This window comes from Canis lupus, chromosome 11, assembly GCF_003254725.2.
Source record: "Canis lupus dingo isolate Sandy chromosome 11, ASM325472v2, whole genome shotgun sequence".
Lineage (NCBI taxonomy): Eukaryota > Metazoa > Chordata > Mammalia > Carnivora > Canidae > Canis > Canis lupus.
In genome coordinates, this window is record NC_064253.1 from 59,579,605 (window position 1) to 59,593,031 (window position 13,427).

At 40.5% G+C, this 13,427-nt stretch overlaps 1 long non-coding RNA gene across 1 annotated transcript; it reads right to left on the reverse strand.

The window, feature by feature from the left end:
- Positions 1-2,787: 2,787 nt before the first annotated feature.
- LOC125756073 (uncharacterized) lies at positions 2,788-13,319 on the reverse strand. The gene is made up of 2 exons (XR_007414101.1): positions 12,419-13,319; positions 2,788-9,702 (listed from the first exon to the last, which is right to left on the reverse strand). It is a non-coding gene; the product is annotated as an uncharacterized LOC125756073 (long non-coding RNA).
- Between the last annotated feature and the right edge of the window lie 108 nt (positions 13,320-13,427).

Below are 13,427 nucleotides of genomic sequence, written 5' to 3' on the forward strand. Positions count from 1 at the left end.
TGAAAGTCAATAAAGGATCAGTGATTACTTACTACCAAGCTTTTTAAAAATTTCATTGAAAATGAGAATTCAGCTACCAGTTTAACCAGATTTTTTCTTTAGATTTTTTATTTTCTAGATTTCAAGATTTCCCCCGAGGCTTCATGAGTGCAGTCTGCCAATTATTCCAGCCCCTGTGGCGGTCTTGATTTTCCAGGCATCGTTGGGATTGCACTTCGTGAGCCCCCTGTGGTAAATAGTTGTGGAAAATTGTGAGTGTAAATAATGTTATTTTGGGTGGAGCTTTTTAAATTCTGGTTTTAGACCAGTCCAGAGCTCATGTTCCCTCTGGCAGAGATGTGTGAGATTCTTTTTTTTCTTTAAGATTTTATTTATTTATTTTAGAGAGCACCCGCATGCGAGCAAGGGTGGGGGGTAGAGAGAGAATCTCAAGCAGACGCTGCACTGATGAGGCATAGGGCTCAATATCCTGACACTGAGATCATGGCTTGAGCTGAAACCAAGAGTCAGTTGCTTAACTGACTAACCCACCCGGGTACCTCTCAAGTGGTTAAATTGAGAAATTTTACACACACACATACACATTTATTTAATTTCTCTAACTGCTTGAGGCACCCAGGTGCCTGAGAAATATAAGGTTCTAAGGGAGGGACTATTCCAGTAGACTACCTCCCTTAGTGATTATAACAAGCAGCAATACCTCTTCCCTCTGCTGACCTACAACGGATATATAGCATGAACAAGAAATAAGCCATTGCTTTTTAAGCCTTTGAGTATCTTTGTTTTTGTTTTGTTTTGTTTTGTTTTATTTTCCCACACATATCTTCCAGTTATAATCTTACTGATAAAGCCCCTAACACTTAGTGACCAGAACTGATTGATGGGCTTGGCAAAGCTTGAGGACAGCCGCATCGCAGCTTAAGTACAATTTCTCTCCTTTCCAGGTCTTTGTCAGTGGAATATAAATTGGTCTAGTAATTCAGCACTTAATTTGAGGTGCCAACTTGTTACCACAGAGACCAAAAGCCAGCACTTCTAATCACATATACTCTTTAGGCTTTCCAAATTCTATGTTAAATGTTGTTAAAATAGCCTATAGTGTCTCTAGTTATATCTGGAGTTTCCTTAGGGGGTTCCCCAGAGAATACAGAGAGTTCAAGAGATTGCTATGCAGAAAGTTAATTCGGGAGTGCGGTCCAGAACACCTGTGACAAGTGCAGAAAAGAGAAAGGCCCCAGGGAGATGCTGAACTGAGATGCAATCACCAGGTCCCTGCTGACTGTATAGGGAACTGTCTAGATGACCCTTTATATTTGTCTGGTTGAAGCAAAGGGGCTTTGTGTCTGTGCATCAACCAACCATTGGATGTAGCTGATCACAGAAGAGGAGGTATAATTTCCAGCTCGGCAGCTTTCTTCATGGGAGAGCAGTGTCTGAGGAGAGGCTTAGCTGTGTGCTATCACCAGCCACCGCTCCTGGCAGCTGAGGGAAATTCTGCCTCTGTCCTGAAGGGGATTCCATGTGGTACAACACAGCATCCACTACAAGAGTAATATAGATTCCTAATAAAATCTTTGGAGGCTGTACCAGGTTATCACCTATGGAAACCATTGCTTCTTAGTTTTTGCCCACAATGATCTGTCCACCTGAACCGTTGTTTCCCTACATCCAAATGTCAAAAGCATATTACCCTTAAGGATTCAGCTCAAACACCATCTAGGAAAAACCTACCAGGAAATGATGCTGTTTTCAGCCATGATTTCTTCCTTCCTCTTTTGTACTCTCTTGGCACTCTACACCAGACCTGTATTACAAGTTTGCTTTGAATGGGGAAAAGATCCACTAAGTGAATGACTATGAAGCTGCTCCTCAAACCTGAGGCATAGAAAAACTAAGATGGTAGATGGTAGCGGGGGATAACATGAGAAATTCAGATAGGATACTTCAGTGCCATTTATTTCTCTGGGGTCTCACACCAATGACCCTAAGCCTGGGAGTCCCAGAATATCTGCTGTTCCATGTCATGATTTGTAAACTAGGTTCTTCTTTCTTTCACCATATTCTATGAACTGTTTCCCCATTATTCTAAAGCTTCAGTAGAAGGTTGTATAAATGTTCCATTCTTGACTTGGCCTTGTTTCAGAGACTTAAAGGGAGAGCAGGTCACTTCAAGGCCTTTTGTCCCCATTCCCCACCCTGACCCCATCCCCATTCATGGCTGAATCCTGCATGGTGGTTGTGAATGTTAAGTATTGAAGAATTTTGCTGAGGGTGAAGGAAATATCAAAGAGTAAGAATCTGAGTTCTCAGGTTTTCCTGTTCTTTTTCCAAGCAGAACTCTTCCCTGCAGAGTCAACCTCTGATTATGTTTTAATTTTTATTTTGCAGGGAAGTAATTTCTTTTACATTGAATTAAAATTATTCATACGCATGTTTTATTTCTTCATTAGACCTTAATTTACTTGAGATAAAGAGTAAATTTAGGAAAATCACTAGAAGAGTTAATTTTCCCATTGGCCAAATGAGTGGCTATAATTCTTCAAGGGCTCTTCTGTCTGCAGAACTTACTAATTTTACGTGAGTCCCTAAAATGATAGGATGTCACAATTCTAGAAAGGTTGAGAATACCTTATCTCTGGTTTCCATATTAGTTTGTTGGCAGATATGCTGCCTACATCTTTCTGTTATTGTCAAGTGAAATAACTGCTCTGGAACAGAGGGTGAGAATAACAAAGAAAGTAAAACAAAGAAATTTCACAACAGCCATCATTAGGAACTCAAAGGCAATTTGACCTAAAGCAGCTCTAAATTTTATTTTTTTTTCAAAAGATTTTATTCATTTATTTGACAGAGAGAGCACAAGCAGAGGGAGTGGCAGGCAAAGGGAAAGGGAGAAGAAGTAGCCTCCCCATAGAACAGGGAGCCCAATGTGGGGCTGGTTCCCAGGACCCTGGGATCATGACCTGAGCAAAAGGCAGAGACCCAACTGACTGAGCCACCCAGCTGCCCTGCAGCTTGAAATTTTAAAAGAGAAACAGAAAATGCAATCTTTTCTCATTTGCTGTTTCTTTAAACAAGTACACTCTACCTCCCCAAAGATTTCCCCCTAAAAAGAAAACACATTGCACAGCTTGACCTGTAATTTAAATCACAATTAAGCTTCCAGTTAGATTTTTGTCATAAATCTGCCATAAATACCCCAGCATTCCGTTAAATTCCCTTACCCTCTTAAACAGCATGACCCCAGTTTTATTTTTCCTAGACATAAAATGTTGAATTTCATGGATTTATGAGTTTCATGAATAAGACTAATCCAATGGCCATTTGTAGAGAAATTCTCACCAGATACTCCTAGATCCCATTAATTAATAAAAAATATTCAAAATAAATATTACTGCAAATTAAGTAGAATGCTGGCAATATTGCTTTGTATAAAAAGATGCCACTGACTGGAACTGTGAGGAACATTTCCTCCTGTTGTCCCTGCTCAGCACTTTGACCTATGCTACATCCAAGCTGCTTTTTACAAATCTACCTTTTATCCTGTCATTTATTCTTAGTGAGATACTACTTCTTCTTCACTTCCCTGAACACAAAGAAGTTGTTAAGATTTTACGTTTGTGACCTAAACCTGGGTACCCACTATAAATCCAAACTTGACTGAGAATGTCCAGCATCTGGTGAAATAGGTCAGCTGGGGTTTCAATGACTTGAGGGCTTCAGTAGTAACATGGAAAAGAAAGTTACCAGAGGCATTAAGACTGCTAGTTATTTCTAGGGCACTATAAGATTACTGCAAGAAGTTATGCTTTGTAATCAATAAAATAAGAACTGATATCCACTGTAGTATAAGCTCCGTGAGGCAGAAATTGTTGTACTCTTCACTGACATTGTAAGCACCCAAGCATTTGTTGAATAAATGGATGGACTTTAGTCCTGGCTTTTCTCTGTGATCAAAGTCTAGTTCTGTGATCCTGCTTCTTCATCTGTAAAATGGAGATAATTGGTTCAGTAGGTTAAGCATCTGACTCTTGATCTCAGCTCAGGTCTTGATCTCAGGGTTGTGAGTTCAAGCCTGGTGTTGGACTCCAAGCTGGGAATGGAGCCTACTTTAAAAAACAAAATAAAAATAAATAATTATTGAGTTACATAAAGTAACTTAGGAAAAGCGTTTGGAACTTGGCACTAGTATACATCAATATTTTAAGCAGTAAAAGTAATAAGATGACAAGCTAAGTCATAAATGAGGTGTTTTTTAAATGAGATTATTTTAAATCATTGAACAGCAATGATGGGCAAAACTGTTTGAAAGTTGCAAACCCTGTTTTTTTCCCCTAAAATGTGAAGGATTAAATTTTTAGGCATAAAAAGCCTTTGTTTTTGGAGAATCATCTGGATACTCAAGTTTATACAAACATTGAGCAATGGTTCTCTGCTAGATTTTAGATATATAGCACCAAGAAAATAAAGAGCTTTCCTTAATATAGTAACATATTTATATTAACGTAGGCAAAATCTGTTTCTCTCAAAAACATGTTTCTTTACTGTGTATGGATCTAGAGTAGTCTATGCCTGTACATTATTGCTTGTCCTTATAGAAGTCAATAAGCATTTTCTTTTTTCCAAGTAGTGACCCATAAAGATTGGGAGAGGAGAACTAGAAATGGCAAAAAAGACTGGCAGACATGATTTTCAATGCCCACTGACAAAAGATATAAAGAGAATTAGATCTGGATTGCTGAAGCTGCAATAAGCTATGCCATGAATGTCCCACAAATGCTGTATTTTGAAGGGGAAAAAAAAACCCCTCAAACTCTTAAAAATGTATTGATGTTACATTATCCTGGTCTGAAGTCCCTTGGGAAATAAAGGTCAGGATCCCACCATTTTGGGTAGGAGTGGGATTTGGGGAAAATAGAGTATAGGAAGAGTGAAGACTGAAGAATAGCCAGAGGGCTGGATATTCCCTATCTGCCACCCAACCGGAGTGGGGTATAAGTGGAGCAGAAGTTAGTGTTTGGAGATAAGGTCAGAGTTGGAAAGGGAGGAGAGAGAGTGATCAAGGTATACCTGAGTTTCTGTGCATGTTAATGTTTGATGGAGTATGCAGGTAATTACTTAGGAATTTTAAGAAGCATAAAAGGAACAAAACAACAACCAATGTTCATTTGAAAAATCTAAAAAACAGAATGCGTGTTCTCTAGTTTCAAAAGAATGCCCATCTTTATACTATGTTCTATATGTTCTTCTGGTTGTTCCTCAGTTCAGTAAACATTTATGGAGCACAACTCTGTCAAAGAACTGGGATGGATGCTAAGTATACAGACACTAATAAGACAAGACCACTGCTATGAAAGTGCTCACAGTGAGGAGAAACAAGAATATAAATGTATATAATGTATATAATTTATAATGTATATAAATATAATAACATGTAACAGGAGTCTGTGTATGTAATAAAGGAGCACAAAGGAGGGGTAGTAATTATATTGGGCAGCAACTGGGAGCTGGTGATACTTGAATTGTACTCTTTGAACCTGAAACTGCAGCTGTTCCATGGCATAATAGAAGCTTGTTTTTACTTTACAGGTTAAAAAGTAGGATGGGGAAAGTATATGGGGCTGACAGCCTCTGAAGCAAAAAAGCTAGGATGGATATTCTATGGTAGGTTACTCAGCTTTATGATGATCACTTGGTCACTGATGGTATTACACAAAGAGAATATGGCTAGCTGGCATAAAAAAAATGTTTCAATGTTATATCAATGGGAAATAATCACTACCATTAATTTGCTGAGCCTTAAAATATTGAATAATTTGAGGAATATATTATGTATTTCAATAATCTGCATTTTTCAATGTTTCTGCATTTTTCTTTCTAACCTATTCTTTTCCTTTACCTTAATCAGAAAGTAGGAAATGAACTCCCTAAACTTACTCATATTCAACCAGTATTTATTGTCCACTGTGTGCTAAGCCCTGAGGTATGTCACAAAGATATGCCACTATATGAATAAAGCTCAGAAGAAAAATCTGATGAAAGGATTAAGAGATAAAGAAGAGAATAGGAGCAATGTTTCCAGAAATGGATTAGATCTGGGTTTTGAAATAGACATAGAAATAGAAATACACATGCGGAGAGATATGGAGAGGATGGGCATTTCAAGTTTAGCACGTGCAAAGACACAGAGATGAAGAACATCAACATTTCAAGAATGACACAAAGTTCTTTAAAATGGCATACAAAATACTATATTATCTGAGGCTTCTGTGATCTCCTGTTCTAAATCTTGATAATTTTTACATCAAGCATTATGTTTATGTTCTATGCCTTGTGCCATCTACTCTATTTATAATGCCTTTTACTCTTTCTCTGGTTATGTCTTTATACAAATCATCTCCACTCAACTATGGACTCCTTGGGACAGGTCCACATCTTATTCATCTTTATATCCCAACACCTTACACACTTCTTGGCATAAGGTAGGCATTCTATAAATGCCTTCTGAATTCATTCATTCATCTATCCATTAACAAAGTTGGCATGCTATCTTTTGTCATTGGTTGGTTGGTTGGGTGGTTCACAGTAGTGAACAACAACAAAAAAAAAGACAAGGCAATCTAAAGAAGAAACAGGAGATGAGTCTGGGAAAGAAGGCTGAGAATGAATTATGAAAGGCCAGGCATGTCACCTTAAAGAGACTAGAATTAATTCTGTAGGCAGTTTCCACCAAGTATTTATACAGAGTGTAGAGATATCATATTTTTGATATAGAAGCATAAGTATTTTGTAGAACTTTAGAGAGGGTAGAGACTGGTACTAATAAGTATTTGCTGAATTAGGAATTTAAGTCAGAATTCAAAGAATAAGAAATACTTGTGACTAGAGGACTGAAGAAGGATGTCGAAGACTACAGAAAATGTTAATTACAGAAGGGACAGAGTTTGTGAACTAAAAATCTAAGAGTGAAAAGTCTGTTTGAATCTAGTAAGAACTAACAGTAATAAAAGGGAACCCACTGGAAAAAGATCAAGCAGATGTGCATGGATTTGAAATAAAAAAGAAGATACCATCATGACAAAGAGAACAATGAAATGAGAATCACATTGGAGAAAGGGGATCCAGTAATCATCTCCATGAAGGAAGGGGTGTGGCAAAAGAGAAGGAGTAGTTTTAACTATAAACCAATATGGAAGTGATAAAAGTCAAGGATTGCTGAAAACCTGCAATTACAAATAGGAAATAAGACCTTGGATTTTATGAGTATTATGTGAAAATATTTTCTTAAAAGCTAGTTGGTGCTGGACTTCTGTTTTTTAGGAAAAGCTACTTTATATGGAATATAAGAATCTGAAAGCAATGCTTGCCGGTGCAAAACAGAGATCACTGATGTTCTTCATGAAAAGTAAATGAGAATGATGAGGGAGTGGAAGGCAAGCTGAGGACAAAGCACAAGCTGACACCCCACAAACCCCCACCGCCACTCCTAGGTGGGATATATGTGATATTCCTCAGGCATTCCTAGCTGCCCTAAAACTAAGAAAAGGAAAAAACAAAAAACAAATGTTTAACTAATAGAGATCACAGTCCCTCAAGACAGGAGCCTCTATCAGTGTGTAAAAGTCTTAGTGATTTACAAGGAAAAAGCATTCTTATCAATAGCTAACTTTCAGAGACCCTTAGACTCAATTTCTTGGAGTCCTAACAACACCTGCCCATCCATAGAGATGTGGGAAACAAAGGTAGAAGGGAATGTAAATAAAATAAAATTTCCTGGGGATCCCTGGGTGGCTCAGCGGTTTAGCGCCAGCCTTTGGCCCAAGGCCCGATCCTGAAATCCCGGGATCCAGGATGGAGTCCCGCGTTGGGCTCCCGGCAGCCTGCTTCTCCCTCCTCCTGCTTCTCCCTCCTCCTGTGTCTCTGCCTCTCTCTCTCTCTCTCATAAATAAATAAATAAATAAATAAATAAATAAATCTTTAAAAAATAAAAAAAATAAAATTTCCTTATAACCTGCAGCCCATTGACAAGGACTTGTGATAGTCAGAGTATAACATCCAGGAAACTCCCAACTGTCTTAATGTTAATGCTTTGCTAGAGGGAAACACAACCTTGACAATGACAAAGCCTCCGATATCTGGTAGGTCCTCTTTAGCATATAAAAGTTCTTTTGAAAACCTCCCTTCTCCCTAACCTCCCCCAACTCCTCAGTATATATAATCAGCCATTCCTTACAATCCTGATGAAGCAACTCCTGCCCACAAGTCCAGTCACAGTGCTTTAATAAAATCACCAATTTGTGCCATAGACATCTCAAGAATTCTTTCTTGGTCATCAGCTCCAGACCTCACCCCACCAACACCAACTCACACGCATTCAAAAACTACGTCATGAAGACCTCCTCTAAAATGATTGACTGAACTTTCCTTTATAAAGTAATACTGGATAAAATATAATAGTATCTTTGAAGAGGCACCTGCACCTCAATATCTATGGCAGCAATGTCTATAATAGCCAAACTATGGGAAGAACCCAGATGTCCATCAACAGATGAATGGATAAAGATGTAGTGTATATACACAATGGAATACAACTCAACATCAAAAAAAAATAAAATAAAAATAAAAAAAATAAAAATAAGGGAAAAAAGAAAAAGAAATCTTGCCATTTGCAATTATGTGGATGGAACTAGAGGGTATTATGCCAAGCAAAATAAGTCAGTCAGAAAAAGACAATTATGATATGATCTCACTCATATGTGGAATTTAAGAAACAAAGCAGAGGATCATAGCAGAAGAGAGGGAAAAATAAAACAAGATGAAATCAGAGAGGGAGACAAACCATAAGAAACTCTTAATCATAGGAAACAAACTGAGGCTCGCTGGAGGGGAGAGGGATGGAGGGATGGGGTAACTGGGTAATAATGGACATTAAAGAGGGCACGGGATGTAATGAGCACTGGGCATTATATAAGACTGATGGATCACTGATCTCTACCTCTGAAAACAATACTACGTTATATGTTGATTGAATTTAAATTACAAAAAAATTGATGTAATAATTATTATATAAACCATATGCCAAGCTCAGTAACAAAAAGCAAAAACATGACAGGAAATTCTCAGTGCCAGAAACAAACTGATAAATTGCAGCCCTCCCACATTTTATACTTGGCTTTAGGGCTCGGGAGCCAGTAGCTGGGTTTCCGTGCACAAGCAGCACAAGGCCCAGCGCCTCAGTGAGGCAGAGGAATAGGAACTAAGCCCTCAGGTAAAACCTCGAGGCTTAAACAACTGCCAGTCACTGGGCCTGGAAAAATTCAACCTACTAGTCTGGGAAAGAGGCAAAGAAGTTTGTTCTTTGCTTGTGGCTTTGCATAGGGGTTAAAAACAAAAGGTACCTGTGAGAAATAAAAACCCCAGGCCTGCAAGATATAAATTTACAATATCTGCATAATTCAGAAACCACAAGCTGAGAAATAATCATTCACAAATGCCCCAGGATATTTAAGAGCCAAAGAACCCTGGCAGAAACAAATACATAACTGTTCTGAAGGGACTCTTTCACAACTCAGGGCATGAGAGACTCCCATTAAACAAAACAACCCCATCCCAGAACAGCACCATGGGAGGATATAAATCACTATGAGTAAAATTCAGCAAATGTTGTAAACAGTAGAGTTGGGAACTCAAAAGCTGGAGTACCTGAAAGAGAAAATAAAGTTATTTTATTAAAGAGGCAAAATAATAGAAATTATGACGAAAGAATACACAAAGAACCAAACAGAACATGTAGTACTGCAGTTTCATCATCGAAATGAAAATGAATGGGTCTAACCAGATCCCATAAGTGAATGAATATAGTCATCTCCTTTTCCATTCCTTATTTTTTTAAGAGATTTTATTTATTTATTCATGAGACACACACACACACACACACACACACACACACACACACACAGAGGCAGAGACACAGGCAGTGGGAGAAGCAGGCTTCATGCGGGGAGCCCGATGCGGGACTCGATGCCAGGACTCCAGGATCACGCCATGAGCCAAAGGCAGACGCTCAACCACTGAGCCACCCAGGCGTCCCACCATTCCTTATTTTGGATTATGCTCCGCTATATTTGTCAAACAGGTTACACTTGGTGTATTCAAAATGAGCTCCTGTGCAATACAATTTTACAATATGAACTTCCGTCATTATGAATTCATTCCTTTGAACCCCAAATTAATCTCAACAAAATGAATCAACCTTTCCTTACGTCTGCAGGGAAGGTAAAGTCCTTTCATTATTTCTTCTGTCCTAAGTTGCGGGGAGAAAGGAATCATCTAGGTCTCAAGGGCTACTTTAGAAGTCTAAAATTAGAAATATGCACCCAGGGATAGAGGGTTCTTCCCAGTGCCCTGGAAGAGTAGACCAAATCTTTTTCCTAAGTCCTTCCTTATGGCTTTATCAGTATGTTTGTTGGTGCTGCTGCTTTGGACATAGGACTAAAACTTTACCAGCCTGCCAATCTTGAAGCTTTCACAAGATCCATGGTGATGAAACAAGAACAGTGCTCTATTTTTATTACATTTACCCTATGGTCTATCCTTACTTCCAGCCCTTTTCTCTCCAAATTAGGGAGGTATTAGTGGCTTTGTGCCTTGGTCTTCCCCACTTCCCTATGATCTCAGGAGGGGGCTATAAGTCAGCCATTAGTTGTTTCCTCAAATCCATCCAATTTCACAGAAATTCCTTATGTACCTGGCATGCTGGAAGACTAAAACTGATATAGATCTCTCCCTTAATAAGCAATATTCATTTTAGGAAATAATTGCAATGGAAGTAGGTATGTATATTCTTTTAACAACTCAGAATGCTCATCCAGCAAAAGTGCATTTGCAGTTTTCATCCATCTGACTTAAATATATAAGCTAATTATTAAAGGCAAAGGCTAATAGTGTCCATTTTCACTCCTCAAAAATGTTTATTTTTCACAACCTGGTAAAACCCACTTCAGGGCTTGTTGGCAAATTAAAATGCTCTACTCACAAAGTGATGAAGGGGACATAGTTGAGAGTAAATGTATGTTAAAGTTGAATAGGCCATTTGCAACAACAGGGATGGAGTTAGAGTATTATGCTAAGCGAAGTAAGTCAGAGAATGACAAATACCACATGATCTCGCTTATACGTGGAATTTAAGAAACAAAACAAACCAGCAAAGATTAAAAAAAAGAGAGAGAAAGAGCAACAAATGAAGAAACAGACTCTCTACAGAGAGAGACCAAGAAAGAGACTCTTAACTAGAGGGAAAAAAACTGATGTTTACCAGAAGGGAGGCAGGTGGGGGGACTGGGTTAAATGGGTGATGGGGATTAAGGAGGGGGCTTGTAAGCACTGGGTGTTGTATGGAAGTGTTGAATCATTATATTATACTCCTGAAACTAGTATCACACTGCATGTTAGCGATCCTGGAATTAAAATAAAAAAACTTAATAGAAAATTGAATAGAACCGGGATCCCTGGGTGGCGCAGCGGTTTGGCACCTGCCTTTGGCCCAGGGCGTGATCCTGGAGACCCGGGATCGAATCCCATGACGGGCTCCCGGTGCATGGAGCCTGCTTCTCCCTCTGCCTGAGTCTCTGCCTCTCTCTCTCTCTCTCTCTCTCTCTGTGACTATCATAAATAAATAAAAATTAAAAAAAAAAAAAGAAAATTGAATAGAACCAATATAGGAGTTGTAGAATGTAGGGGCTGCAGGATTCAAGATAGACAAAGAGAAATACTTAGCTGTTAAAAGATGTGAGGCTAGTAACCATTGACATTACAGAAGGGGGTGGGATAGGAGAGTAAGTGAGTCTTTAGTAAATAAACCAAACCCCCCCAAAAAAACTTTTTTTGTTCCTTTATAAGTAGGGAAAGGGATCCCTGGGTGGCGCAGCGGTTTGGCGCCTGCCTTTGGCCCAGGGCGCGATCCTGGAGACCCGGGATCGAATCCCACGTCAGGCTCCCGGTGCATGGAGCCTGCTTCTCCCTCTGCCTGTGTCTCTGCCTCTCTCTCTCTCTCTCTCTGTGACTATCATAAATAAATAAATTAAAAAAAAAATTAAAAAAAAAAAAAGTAGGGAAAGAATTTCAAAACATAGGCCCATTCTTGGTAATTTTGGTAGTTCCACTGGTGCCCAATGCTGCAAAGCCATTCTGGGCCAAAGAAAGACCTTTCTTTCTTCCTTTTTCTTTCTTTTCTTTTCTTTCTTTTCTTCCTTCCTTCCTTTTTCTTTTCTTTTCTTTCTTTTCTTTTTTTTTCTTTCTGACATTTTAAATACGTGGTATAACACAGGGGACCGGGTGCACCGTGTTTTTCTGCATCACCTGGGGACAGTGCCCTCTGAGGCCGTCCTTCCTAAAGGACGGTTATTATCCGTATGCTCACCTCCGGCTGAAGTGGCCAGTTTGGTTAAGAACAGGACACGCTAATAAACACAGACCCCGGTTACGAGCGGTACTGGATTCTGATCTCGAAGAGGACCGGTAGGTCACCATCACGAGGACGCGCTGCGGGGCTGGACGCCCAGCCTCTCCGCTCACCTGTAAGAGGAGAACAACGTCACAGGTTTCAGAGATGCTGCAGGATTTTAAAGCCCTGGGAACCCAGCCTGACACACTGAGGCTCAACAAATACTAGCTGTCGGGTTTCCAAAGAAACTCTCGGACATGCTGGCTCTGCCACCGTTTTATAAGTGCAGGGAGCGGAACACCTGTTAGGCCACCCCCTGCTGCCGGCCGCACAGCTCCCGACGACCCCGAGTACCAATCTCCCTCCCCGACGCGAAATTGGAGATGAAAAAGCCCGCCAGGCTGGGGATGCCCGGGGGGCTCAGCGGTTTGGCGCCACCTGCGGCCCAGGGCGTGACCCCGGGGTCTCGGGATCGAATCCCGCATCGGGCTCCCTGCGTGGCGCCTGCTTCTCCCTCTGCCTGTGTCTCTGCCTCTCTCTCTCTCTGTGTCTCTCATGAATAAATAAATGAAATTTTAAAAAGATTTTAAGATTTTTAAAAGATTAAAAAAAAAAAAAGAAGCCCGCCAGGGTCCGGAGCGCGGAGGGGCGGAGCCAGAACGCGCCCCCCAGGCCTCCCAAACTCCGCTCTTCCCCAGCCCCCCAGAAAGCGCAGCCTCCCAATTTTGATAAATTTGAGCCAAATAATCAGGTAAATTCTGAGGCTTCTGCAGGACGATGAGGACACGGGGAAAGAGGCCGCCCGCCTCCCCGCCTCCCCGCCTCCACGGCTCTACAACTACCCCGGCGCGAACCAGCGAGTCCCGCCAGGATCGCGGGACTCGGGGGCGGGGCTTCTGGGGGCGGGGCTTCTGGGGGGCGGGGCCTCCGGGGGGCGGGGGCTCCGGGCAGCCCGAGGCCAGATGGGGCCTAAACGGGGGCGGGG